We start from the raw sequence: 14,620 nt of genomic DNA on the forward strand, positions 1-14,620 counted from the left end.
ATAAGAAATATTTGTCAAAAACGCCTTCTGAGGTTCATTAAGAAGCTGTCTGGTTCGAACGAGGCAAAATAGGTGCTTCAGGAGGATAATGATCTGGAACACCGTTGCCTCTGTACAGCGTGGAAACAAGGCAATGGGATGTCCACGATAGTTTGGCCTATAAGTCTCCAGATCCATATCCCATCGAGCAATGTTTGCTCGTATATTAAAATAGTAAAGGCAGATATTAAAGGAAAGAGGATATATACTTTGAAGCAATTGTCATACAACATCAGGACGATTTGAAGATCGGTACCGACGGAATATCCAGAAAATCTCGTGAAAAGCATGCCCAAATGGCGGTGATTGGATTAACTATTAGGTAATTGTGCAATTAATAATAACATTTATTTTCATGTAAACATGTATTCATAGTAGTGTCTTTTATTTCATTCAGACAAAGGCGTAAACCTTCTTGAAACACTGACTGTACCTCATGATTCTGTATATCTGCTTGTTTTCTAAGGTGAGTTTCGGATCCGCCGAATCCACTTACGCTGGTACTCCGACTCGCGTGTTGTAAGCCATTTTCACAGTGCCTGAAGTGTCATTGTCTCAGAGTTTTCATTGGCATATCACGACAGAAAGTAGGATAAAAGGCAGCTAATGAACATGAGTTTCAAATCATAGCCTCGAGCAACTTTGAGAAACACATTTGCCTTAAGTACGTAAGTCGGTTTTGCGCTATGTTGTTAATGTGAAGCTGTGCAACGTGTGAAATCACAAATAAGCCGAATAACAACAAAAATCAGGGAAACATGCTTCCTGAATGATGAGATTAATTAACTTGCATATAAAGCAATGAAAAGTGTTAATTATATTCATATAGGCGTACTCAATATCTGAGTTCTTGTTCCAAGTAAAAATGTAAGTAGATGAAGTGATGTGAGTTTCGTTGATGGTCCAAATCGACAACCTCTCCATTTTTATTAAGGTAACGACTGCACAATATTTCTGTTTTAAAGTCGCCAGTCCTTCGAGTGGTTTGACACAGCCCTCTGTTTTTTTTTTTTTCTGTCATGTGCTAAACTTTCCCGTTTTATTGTTTCTGTGAAAGGAGAATATGAAAAGTAAATTGCACACTGGAATAATTGACTCAAAATGGAAATAAGGTAAAGAGGAATTGGATAAACGATTATAAACAGAGTCTGAGGCAATTTCTGCCGTGGAAAGTTCATGATTTTAGTTCATAAATAACAATTTTCAGGTTATGCAAACTTTCCCTTTTCAGCTTGATTAAGCATTGCTCAGCCATTTACCGATGCAATGTTGTTCTGATTATTAGGTGTAATCTTTCGAGACCAACTTCAGAACGCGTGATAAATTGACTAATGACAATAAAAATTTACGAAGTGAGGAAGAGATTATGGCCGGGGTTTCGAGTAGTACGTAAGCAGAGATGAAAGGAGCCATACAAAATAGAAAATAATGGACGACTTTAGAAATATTTTTATAGGGTGAACAATATTTAGATGATAAGCCCCTTATGCTCTCTGTAAACAATTTTTTTAAGTTTGAATATGACGTAAAGGAATTCAAATTCGTTTCTGACAACCACAATCGACATAAATTGTGTTGGTTGGTAACGGAATCTTCGACCACTGCGTAGTTGAAAATTATCACGTCCTTTAATTAAGACATAAACTGTGTATGATCTACAGTATTTGCCCATTAACAGGTGTTTAGCGCATTCGGCTTCCGTCGCATTATTATACGAAAAGTATGAAAAAATTGTGAAATATCAACATATTGTGTTTTTAGTTTTGTTTCGCTGCTATACTGGTTTCTATAAACTAAGCACACGTCGCAGAGTTTCTTTTAAGTTCATCCGGAAAGGAGAGTCCGTTGATAAATTACAGTGATGCTACTACTGTATGCATAAGCAGCGGAGAAGTTGTTGTTCCAACATAGCGTTGTGAGCTGTATATTAAAAATATTAGAGTTTCATAAAGAGGAAATTAAATTGATAAACTTACACTGAATAAGTGAAAGATGACGTACCATTCACTATAAAAATGGCTGAGAGTTTTCAGCAGACAAAACTATGACAAAATGTGTTTGGTAGTTGATGTAAATATTCGTTTCTGACAGATCATATAGCACTGTACAGTGTACAAGAATTTTGTGCTCAATAAATTCGTTGTACAAATCCACTTTCGTAGTACTCGCAAATCTAATTTTCTGTCAGAATTTTACAAGGGCATCGAATGTTCAAATTTATTATATTAGTAACTCTGATGTTCAGAGATTTCTCTTTCTTTTATGTGCTTCTCACTGCCTTTATAATTGTTAAAATAATACTATGTCTCACCAACGGATGTTACTGATTAAAATAACTATACTGATTTATCCACCGATTACAAGTGTAATAAAAGTGCACCGTCCACTAATAAACCGAATCGTTCCTCACTGTTACTATACCAACCGACGGAATACTTCCAAACTCATAACTCGACATGAGACAATGAATAATTAATTATAGCAACAAACTGTTCAATTAATTTTGGTGTAACTTAACTACACATACTGAGCGGCATGGCGCAGTGGCTAGCTCATAGGACTGCATTCGGAAATTTTTTTGGAAATTTGTGGTAAGGTACTGTGGGACAAACTGCTAAGGTCATCTGTCCCTAAGCTTACGCACTACTGAATCTAACTTAAACTAACTTAAGCTAAGGAAACACACACACACAAGTCCGAGGGAAGACTCGAACCTTCGACGGGAGGAAGCGCACGAACCGTGATACGGCACTTCGGACCACGCGGCTACCCCGCCGCTGCATTCGGGCGGATGAGAGTTCACTTCCGCGTTCGCTCACCCAGATTTCGGTTTTCCGTGATTTCCGTGAGCCCTCGGGGCAATTTTCGGATGTTTCCTTTCAGAGGGATGGCCGATTTCCTTCCCTGTCCTTGAAACATTCCGGCCTTGTCCTCCTTCTCTAATGATCTCGTTGTCGACAGTACGTTCAAACTTTGTGTTTCTTTATTTTCAACTGCACGCTACCTCTCAGCAAGTAACCTAAACAATGACTCCCATGTCGCGTTGTGGCCCTTGAACGGTAGCTCTTGGCCTTATTGAAGATAAGTAAGACAAGATCGCTCGTTTTAGCTCCGAAAGTTCCAGACAACCAACGATGCACGAGTTGTATGATTCACTACATCATACCACTATCGATACTAGCGCACCTTACATCAGTTGTCGTCAAAAAGCGGGCAGCAAACTTAATGCGGCCATAGTCAAGTATTTGCGTGGCCCACCACTCGCAGCCCTCTATCACATCAACACGCCTCTAGCAACCAACAGCCGAACCCAGAAATATCAACAGATGTTAAGAGAGTGTAGTTTTCCTACTCAGTAACAAAAAACAATACCTACAGAGAAAGTAATATTCCAACGTTTGCTCAATTTCAATTGATGTTGGTTAATTCAGCAGTGAGCTATGTAGAGTAAGCTGCTTACTCTCAGGCATAGAACTAGGTAGCTAGTCCACTGCGGGGTTAGTGCATGTGAGAGGGAGACTGTTTTATTGTTTGTATTCTAGAGCTGACAACTCATTAGCGTACGCGCATCGTACCTATCACCTGTTATGGCATACATTTCAAAAGTAGCATGCAGAGGCCTTCATTTTTGCATAATACACACATTTGCAGCAAGGAACATTAAATTCAAATAAGGCTTTGCAATGCAATGAGTAGAAGATAGATGACTTTCAAAACACTCAGCAACCATTGCTATCATGATGTATTTCAGTACACTGAAGTACCGAAACTGGTAGAATAGCGACATGCGCGTATACAGTTGGTAGTATCGCGTACACGATGTATGAAAGGGTAATGCATTGTGACATTCATACTCATTTGATTCATCATAAAATATTTCCGACGTGAATGTGGACGCATACTGGAATTCAAATGGCTCTGAGCACTATGGGACTTAACTGCTGAGGTCATCAGTCCCCTAGAACTTAGAACTACTTAAACCTAACCAACCTAAGGACATCACACACATCCATGCCCGAGGCAGGATTCGAACCTGCGACCGTAGCGGTCGCGCGGTTCCAGACTGTAGCGCCTAGAACCGCTCGTACTGGAATTAATAGACGTTGAACGTGGCATGGTAGTTGGAGCGAGACGTATGGGAAATCGTTAGATATTCACAGATCTACAGTGTGACGAGAAGACCAGATTTCATGCATTACCTCTCACCACGAGAATTTAGTGGCTAACGCTCTTCATTTAATGACGGAGAGCAGGTACGTTAGCGTAGTCAGTGTTAACAGACAAGCAAACTGTGAAATAATGGCGAAAGCCAATGTGGGACTTACAATAAACGTATCCATGAGGACAGTGCGGTTAAATTTGGGCGTTAATGGGCTATGCGAGCAGACGGCCAATCCGATATCTTAACAGCACGACATCGCCTGCATGTCATCTTGTGGACTTGTAATTATATCAGTTGGATCCTAGACGATTTAAAGCAGTGGTTTGGTAGGGTGAGTCCCAATTTCAGTTGGTAAGCGCTGATGATAGGGTTCAAGTGTGGCGTAGAGCAAGCGAAGATATGGACCCAGATTGTCTACAAGGCACTGTGTAAGCTTGTGGCGGCTCTGTAATTTGCGTGGACTGTGTTTACATGGTATGAACTTGTTCCTCTAGTCCAACTGAACTGATCATAGACAGGAAATGATTATGTTCGGCTTCTTGGAGGCCATTTGCAGCCATTCAGCGATGGAATTTCTATGGATGGCAATGTGCCATGTCATGGGGCGTCAGGAGAATTTCAGTATATGATTTGGCCATCCAGATCGTTTGACATAAATCACATCGAACATTCAGGGGACATAATCGAGCGGTCAGTAAGTGCACAAAATCCTGAACCGTCAAGACTTTCGCAGTTATGGATGGCTGTAGGGGCAGCATTTCACAATCCTTCTGCAGGGGATTTCTAACGATTTGTTAAGTCCATGCTACATCTAGCAGCTGCATTACGCCGGGCAAAACGAGGTCCGACACGGTATTAGGAGGTATCTCATAACTTTTGTCATCTCAGTGTGTAAGTACAATTGCTGTTATTAACACTTCGGCTATCAATATCGTCAGTTTACAGGACACGAGAATTGCGGTAGACTGCTGATCAATACATGTGACGGGGTATAATTCCTCCGTCTTATAATACGAAACCACTTATATTGAGAGACTCGATCGGCCTTCAGTAGGTTGTGAGGGACATACAGTTTCCCAACTGTTTCTTAAAGTCAAGCTGCTATTCATTTAGCAAGTAAAAAATGAAAAACGTTGCTTCTAGTTGCCTTATGCACGACGAAATTTTGTGTGACTTGGAGCCAGATTTTGTTGACAGTGGCAGTGCGGTTTGACGATACCAGTGATTTATATGATGGTAATTATTGAAGAAGAATAGCTGTTGTAATACTACAAGTGAGTATTTTCTCGTTTTGATTTAGTAAAACATTCGTTGAAACGACGCGTTTTTTTTTTATTTCTTAATTTTCTGAAACATTAGAGTAGTGTTCAGGGACAGGCATGTACAGGAATGAAAAGGGAAAAATAAAATTTGAAAACCAAGAACGATGTTTTCGGTTAAAAAGGGCGTATCACAGGGATGCAGCCTTACGGTCCTACTTTTCAGTCTATCCATTCAAGGAGAAATGACGGAAATACAAGCAAGGTTCAGTAGTTGGATTAAAATACTGGGGTAAAGGATATCAGTCATAAGATTCCCTAAGGACCTTGCTGCTCTCAGTGAATGTGAAGAAGAACTGCAGGATCTGTTGAATGGTCTGAACAGTCTAATGATTATAGAATATGGACTGAGAGTAAATAGAAGACAGACGAAAATAATCAGAAGTAGCAGAAATATTAATAGAGCTGGTGATCATGAAGTAGACAAAGTGAAGCAACTCTGATACCTAGGACGCAGAATCTCCCGTGACGGACGAAGCAAGGGGGACACAAAAAGCAGAATACCACTGGCAACGCGGACCTTCTTGTCAACAGCTCTCGCACGAAACATAGACCTTCATTTGAGGAAGAAATTTCTGATAATGTACATTTGGGGCAAAGCATTGTGTGCTAGTGAGTCATGGAGAGTGAGAAAACCAGAACAGAAGCGTTTGAGATGTGGTGCTACAGAATAATTTGGAAAATTAGGTGGTCAGATAAAGTAAGATACGAGAACGGTCTTTGCAGACTCGTCGAAGAAAGATCCATACGAAAAACGCGGGACACGACTATAGGGCAAGTGATAAACAAACAGGGAATAACCTCCATGGAACCAGACAAAGCTGTAGAGCGATGATTCTAGGGGAAAATGGGACTGAACTACATCCAACAAATAACTGTGAGGACGTAGAGCGCAATAGATACTCTGAGATGAAAGGATTAGCGTAGGAGTGGAAATTGTGACGGGGAACATAGAACCAGTCCGAAGAATTATGTCTCAAAAACAAAGGTGGAACAGATATACCAAAAATGTTGAATGTGTCGGATAAGGCATTTCTATGCGGGAATGATGGTGACAAAGTGTAACCCCATACATATCTCGTTGGTTACCTATAGTGGGCTTCTTGTCGGACTTGCAAGTTTACTGTATGTACAAAATATAAGGTAAGCCGATCTATAGCCAGTGCATCTATACTCTATTCGCTGCGTGAAAACTAAATTGCTTCTTGATGACAGACCGCAGTGCTGCTTTGCATGATGAAACGTGCAAGATGCTTCTAACGAATGTAGTGAAAGGGCCCATACACTATTTGATCCGAAGTATCTCGGCACCTGCCGGTTGACATCAATATGAAGTCTGCCCAACATTCACCATTATGATGGCTTGAATTCTGCTGTGGACTCTTCAGTGAGGATTCTGATACTCTGTAGAGAAATGGCCATACTTCCTCCAAAATCCGAAACCACAGAATGCAGTGCTTTCGGACGGTGGGGTCTGAAGCGACGTTGGCTTTCTGACTCATCCGAAAGGTATGCCGTTGGATTCAGAAGAAGCCAGCCACTTTGAAGAACGTTATTGTCCATAAATCACTGTCTCACAGATGCTGCTTTACGACAGGGTGCATTCTCATGCTGATTCAAACAGCTGTTATCTGTGATCTGTTCCTCCACTGCAGGCAGTACACAATTTTTTAAAAACCTCCGTTATACGGTGTCTTAGCGCAATAAAGGTACCACATACTAATCACGAAAAACACTTCCATACTGCAACACCTCTTCCTCGATATTTGACTTTTGGCACTACATCTGATTGACAGGTAAAATTTCCACTTTCTCGCCAACCCAAACCGTTAGATCTGACTGCCATAGGGTATAGCGTGACTCATCACTGCAAACGACACGTTTCCAGTTACCCTCTCTCAAGTGCCGTCGCTCTTTACGGCATCTCAAGCGTCGCTTAACACTGAGAACACAGATTTATGGAATATAGGAACTGCTCTTCAATTCCATCCTTTATCTTTAACTGCATAAGCTCAGTCACTGTGGTAAATGGACTGGGCTCTTGGTAGCACTTCGGACAACATTGCTGGTTCTCTCAGCGGATTTCGTGCTATCTTTTGGAACTTCCCTCCGCAATGTATAAGCTACGCCTCGTCTTAGTTAAGCTGTGGTTGTTTTTTCGCGTTTCCGCTTCACGATCACATCACCAATAGTCGACTCATGCCGATTTTGAAGAGTTGCAATATCCCTGAAGGATTTTTGCTCATGTAAAACCGACGTTCGAAGTCACCGTGCTCACCCGACCGACACATTCTGCTGTTATTGTTTCTCCACTCACAAACCAGTCCTCGCCACTTTTTATATTGACGTTTATGTCTCTAATGACATCTAGAAGTCAATTCAACTTTAGATCGGGATGTCTGGATAGTTTTGTTTAGACAGAGGTTTTGGGTAGCTACATGCGTTAAAAATGCATACACGCGCTTTGGTAGACGTGCAAAGAAACGCAACACACTGTGATAAGTGACAACGGAGTTCCATGCATTGTCTTCGACTGTATGGAAAAGTAGCTGTGAACAGCCAACATTGTAGGTACCTTCCAAATCGAGAAGGAACTGCTAATGTGGCATATTCATATCGACAGCCAAAATTGAAACGACCGGAATTATCGAAAGAGTGTGAAGAATACGGGCACAAAATCTCTGACACCAACAATGCAGCGACTAAGATGTACTGCAGGTATCGTTACAGCCGTCAGTAACAAAAGAGTGGTTAAGCGGAACATCTGAACCAAATATATGCCACCTTACTAGAAAAATCATACAAGTAAAGAAGACTTAATTGAGGCATGGAACGGTGATCAATCTTCTCTTCAAACCATCGAAACGTTTTACGTGCTCGATTTGAAGCTCGATAGATAACCATTATGGTGGAAGTGTACAATTCCCTGCAGAATTGCCAAGTGTCCGAGGATGTTTAAAATTAACGCTGCAGTGGATTTAAAAAGAGATCTTCACGAAAACTGCCCAGCAGTTCTACAAACGCAGACAAATGAGGATGCCGGATGAAGATAAACGAAGGTATTTTCCTTGTTCAGTTATCCTTTTTAAATACACATTGTAAGACCTTTAGAGACCGACATCTTATAAGATCAGTATGGTTTTCATACAACTGTTTGAAGATGCAAGGCAGTACTAACCTTACGGCTTACTTCGGAAAATAGATTGCAGGAAGGCAAACCTACGTTTGTATTGTTTTACATATAACGAAACCATGCAAAAATACTGAGCCAATAAACTCTTTCTAATTCTGAAGGTGGCATGGAGAAAACAGATTACCTACAACATGTACAGGAACAAGACTGCAGGTGAAAGAATTGGAGGATATGAAAGGGTAACAGTTATTTAAGGAGGTGAGACAATGTAGTTGCCTATTCCCAATAGGCCGGCCGAAATGGCCGAGCGGTTAAAGGCGCTACAGTCTGGAACCGCACGACCGCTACGGTCGCAGGTTCGAATCCTGCCTCGGGCATGGATGTGTGTGATGTCCTTAGGTTAGTTAGGTTTAAGTAGTTCTAAGTTCTAGGGGACTTATGACCACAGCAGTTGAGTCCCATAGTGCTCAGAGCCATTTTTTGAACCTATTCCCAATACAGGACACCAACATGATATTTGATAAGGTGATTATAGTCCACAGAGGAAATAGAACCAAAAGGTTTGCTGACGACATCGTAATTCTTTCGAGGACGGTAAGTAACTTAAAGCTAAAGAAATTTAATAGAGCTAATTTGAAACAGGCGACATTGAGAGAGTCAGATTACGAAATAAGTCACGGAAAACAGTGAAGAGTTTTGATATTCGTGAAGTAAACTATCGGTTGATGGCAAATACAAATATAATATAAAATGCAGACGTGAAATATCAGGAGACAATTTTCTGGAAAAAAGCGATTTTTTAACAGTAATATAAATTTAAATATTAGAATGTCTATTCTGAAGAAATTTCAGTGGAGTGTGATCTTATACTGTAGTGAAACGTGGAATATAAATACACACATAAAAAAAAATTAGCATCATCCCGGTACCCGGAACTCCTGAAGATAGACATTGACTCAGGATATTGTATGACATACAGAGTCCCTTTGACTGTTCAGATATGTGACACAACCGGCCCAAAGGTGTAAACAACCATGCATGAGCAGCGCCTATTAGACGGAGGGGGACCGATAGCCGATAAGTTCCATTCATTCCAACAGGAAGGAGGTATACAGCTTGTTTTGTCTGTAGTTCAACCATGCCTAGATCGTCTATACCGCGGTTCGATCGCGTCCGCATTGTTACTTTGTACCAGGAAGGGCTCTCATCAAGGGAAGTGTGCACGCATCTTGAACTAAAGCGATGTTGCTCGGACATGGAGGAGATACAGAGAGACCGGAACTGTCGATGACATGCCTCCCTCAGGGATACCAAGGGCTACTACTGCAGTGGATGACCGCTACATACGGATTATGACTCGGAGGAAACCTGACAACAACACCACTATGTTGAATAATGCTTTCACTGCAGCCACAGGACGTCGTGTTACGACCCAAAATGTGCGCAATGGAGTGCTTGATGTACAAATTCATTCCCGATGTCCACAGTGAGGTCTATCTTTGCAACCACGACACTGTGCACCGCGGTGCAGATGGTCCCAACAACATGCCTAATGGACCGCTCAGGATTGACATCACGTTGTCTTTACCGATGAGTGATGCATATGCCTTCAACCAGACAGTCGTCGGAGGCGTGTTTGGAGGCAACCAAGTCAGGTTTAATGCCTTAGACACACTGTCCAGCGAGTGCAGCAAGGTGGAGGTTCCTGGTGTTTTGGGGTGGCCTTATGTGGGGCGACGTAAGCCGCTGGTGACGGCAGTAAGATACGTGAATTCCATCCTCCGACCGACAGTGCAACTATATCGGCAGCATTTTGTCGAGGCATTCGTCTTCATGGCCGACAATTTGCGCCCCCATCGCGTACATGTTGTGAATGATAACGACATCGCTCGACTAGAGTGGCCAGCATCTTCTCGAGACATGAACCCTATCGGACATGCCTGGGATAGATTGAAAAGGGCTGTTTAAGGACGACGTGATCCACCTATCACTCTGTGGGATCTATGCCGAATCGCCGTTGAGGAGTGGGACAGTTTGGACCAAATGTACCTTGATGAACTTTTGGATAGTATGCCATGACGAATATAGCAGGCAAGAGGACGTGCTACTGGGTATTAGGGCTACCGGTGTGTACAGAAATCTGGAGCACCATCTATGAAGTTGTCGCTTTATGTGGCACAACATGCAATGGGTGGTTTTCATGAGGAAACGATGTTTATCTTGATCTCTGTTCCAATTTTCTGTAAAGGTTCAGGAACTCTTGGAACCGAGTTGATGCTAAACTTTTCTTGATGTGTATAGTAAAAATAAGAATATAATAGGTTTCTTTTTTTTTGACATTGCGATCCAACGAAAGAATACTAACCGTCTGGAGTGGACGTCGGATAACTACACTCCTGGAAATTGAAATAAGAACACCGTGAATTCATTGTCCCAGGAAGGGGAAACTTTATTGACACATTCCTGGGGTCAGATACATCACATGATCACACTGACAGAACCACAGGCACATAGACACAGGCAACAGAGCATGCACAATGTCGGCACTAGTACAGTGTATATCCACCTTTCGCAGCAATGCAGGCTGCTATTCTCCCATGGAGACAATCGTAGAGATGCTGGATGTAGTCCTGTGGAACGGCTTGCCATGCCATTTCCACCTGGCGCCTCAGTTGGACCAGCGTTCGTGCTGGACGTGCAGACCGCGTGAGACGACGCTTCATCCAGTCCCAAACATGCTCAATGGGGGACAGATCCGGAGATCTTGCTGGCCAGGGTAGTTGACTTACACCTTCTAGAGCACGTTGGGTGACACGGGATACATGCGGATGTGCACTGTCCTGTTGGACCAGCAAGTTCCCTGGCCGGTCTAGGAATGGTAGAACGATGGATTCGGTGACGGTTTGGATGTACCGTGCACTATTCAGTGTCCCCTCGACGATCACCAGTGGTGTACGGCCAGTGTAGGAGATCGCTCCCCACACCATGATGCCGGGTGTTGGCCCTGTGTGCCTCGGTCGTATGCAGTCCTGATTGTGGCGCTCACCTGCACGGCGCCAAACACGCATACGACCATCATTGGCACCAAGGCAGAAGCGACTCTCATCGCTGAAGACGACACGTCTCCATTCGTCCCTCCATTCACTCCTGTCGCGACACCACTGGAGGCGGGCTGCACGATGTTGGGGCGTGAGCGAAAGACGGCCTAACGGTGTGCGGGACCGTAGCCCAGCTTCATGGAGACGGTTGCGAATGGTCCTCGCCGATACCCCAGGAGCAACAGTGTCCCTAATTTGCTGGGAAGTGGCGGTGCGGTCCACTATGGCACTGCGTAGGATCCTACGGTCTTGGCGTGCATCCGTGCGTCGCTGCGGTCCGGTCCCAGGTCGACGGGCACGTGCACCTTCCGCCGACCACTGGCGACAACATCGATGTACTGTGGAGACCTCACGCCCCACGTGTTGAGCAATTCGGCGGTACGTCCACCCGGCCTCCCGCATGCCCACTATACGCCCTCGCTCAAAGTCCGTCAACTGCACATACGGTTCACGTCCACGCTGTCGCGGCATGCTACCAGTGTTAAAGACTGCGATGGAGCTCCGTATGCCAGGCAAACTGGCTGACACTGACGGCGGCGGTGCACAAATGCTGCGCAGCTAGCGCCATTCGACGGCCAACACCGCGGTTCCTGGTGTGTCCGCTGTGCCGTGCGTGCGATCATTGCTTGTACAGCCCTCTCGCAGTGTCCGGAGCAAGTATGGTGGGTCTGACACACCGGTGTCAATGTGTTCTTTTTTCCATTTCCAGGAGTGTATTACAAACGTACAGCATCAATTTCAGGAGAGAACATGGCTGGAATAAAGAATGGCACACATTCTCGCTTTTCACTGAGGTGACAGAAGTCTTGGGATATCGACATTCACAAAGACAGATGACAATAGTGTCGCACACAAGAGGTATAAAGGGGCGATTGGCGCATTGGCGAAGCTATCGTTTCACTGAGGTGATTCTTATGAAAAGGCGTCATACTTGATAACCTGTATGGCCCCACGACGGGAATTAACACTCTTTGAACACAGATTGGTAGTTGCAGCTAGGCACGTGGGACAGAACCACTTCGGAAATGGTTTGGGAATTCAGTATTCCGAGATGCATAGTGTCAAGAGTGTGCCGAGAATACTAGATTTGAGGCATTGCCTCTCACCACGGACAATGCAGTCTTCGACTGCTTTAACGACTGAGAACAGCTGCCTTTGCGTACAGTTGTCAGTGCTAACAGACAAGCAACACCGCTGAACTAACCGCAGATATCAAAGTAGGACGTACGCCAAACGTAGGACACTGTGACGAAATTTGGGGTTGATTGGCTATGGTAGCAGACGTCCGACGTCAGTACTTTTGCTGATATCACGACATCGCTTGCAGTGCCTGTACTGAGCTCATCACCATGTCGGGTGGAACCTAAACGACTGCAAAACCGTTTCCTGGTCATATGAGTCCCAATTTGGTATGAGCTTATGGTAAGGTTCGAGTGTGGAGCAGACCCAATGAATCTACGGACCCATACTCTCAATAAGGCACTGTACAACGTGGTGGTGATTCCATAATGGGGTGGGTTGTGTTTATATGGAATGGTGTCAGCCCCTTGGTCCAGCAGAACCTATTACTGGCTGGAAATGGCTTTATTAGATTACCTGGAGACCATCTCTAATATTCCCAGACAACGATGGAATTTTTATGGAAGACATTGGGCCATGTCACAGGGCGACAATCATTCGTAATTGTTTTGAGGAACTTTCTGGACAGCTCGAGCAAATGATTTCACCACCCAGATAGCCTGATGTGAATCGCATCGAGTATTTATGGGACATAATCGAGAGGTCAGTTCGTGCACTGGCATCTCTTTCGCAATTATGTACGGCTATACAGGCTACACGGCTCAGTAACTTTCAACGACTTGTTGAGTCCGTGCTACATCGATGTGCAGAAGTATTCCGGACAAAAGGCGGTCCGACAGAATGTTAGGATGTCTCCTATGACTTTTATCACTTCAGCGTAGTTCGGTAAGCAGGTTCAAATTAATTTAGTATGCAGCAGTTATACAGAGATGAGCAGAATTATCCAGATTAGACTAGTGTGAAGAGTGACAAACACCGGCCAACACCAAATTTTCTCTTTAAGTGGTGTACCAAGTAAGAGGCACAGCGATCAGTGACCAATATTGCGCCATAAGAAGTACAATAAACAACAGCATTTTATTCGAGACCTGAGTCTGTCCTGTCGGATCAAATGTGCAAACAAATTAGTGGACAAAATCTGTCTCACCTCACTGCGCATGCATAGATGATACTTTAAGCCAAGACGACGCAGCGATCAAGTCACGTGCTCACTCACGCACGCAATAGCGCTAAGTGAGCATAAGGCAGTAGAGATCAGTGAGACATTTGTGTTTCAAGGTTACGTTGTGCATAAGCACGGGTGAACGTATGGAGTGACAGACTTGCAAAATGGGGCAATCGTATTTGACAGTGCCCTTGGCCATACAGTCCGTAAACTTGCTGGATCTGTTGGTATTTCGCGGTGGACTGCAGTGGTGTGATATGTGGCCACAAAATAGGAAGTTAGAATTGTGTTCGGAAAAAGATCCTGATTGTGATCGGATATGCGTTTCAATGCTTATAAATCAAAATCACTTCCATATCTGACAGGAATTGCTGCAGACAGTGAGCGAAAGTTCTATCCTAATCTGTTGGAGACGGGAAATGCTACGGCAAATGCTTCCAATCATTTGGAGTTGGTCACCTCATAAGAGACTTTGCATACAGACGATACATTCATAGGGCTCGTACAATAAATGACTGGTTGTCTAAACACTCCTCTAGACTATTACATATCGATTGGCCTTAAAAATCACCCAGCTTGAACACCATGGAAAATTTATGGAGCGTCGTGGAACAGCGGCTAAAA

At 43.7% G+C, this 14,620-nt stretch overlaps 1 protein-coding gene across 1 annotated transcript in view; it reads right to left on the reverse strand.

Moving 5' to 3' along the window:
• Window positions 1-14,620, reverse strand: part of LOC126413023 (lachesin-like) — a 398,429-nt gene that overhangs the window by 21,444 nt on the left and 362,365 nt on the right. The window lies entirely within an intron of this gene.

This window comes from Schistocerca serialis, chromosome 7 (assembly GCF_023864345.2).
Source record: "Schistocerca serialis cubense isolate TAMUIC-IGC-003099 chromosome 7, iqSchSeri2.2, whole genome shotgun sequence".
In the NCBI taxonomy this organism is placed as follows: Eukaryota; Metazoa; Arthropoda; class Insecta; order Orthoptera; family Acrididae; genus Schistocerca; species Schistocerca serialis.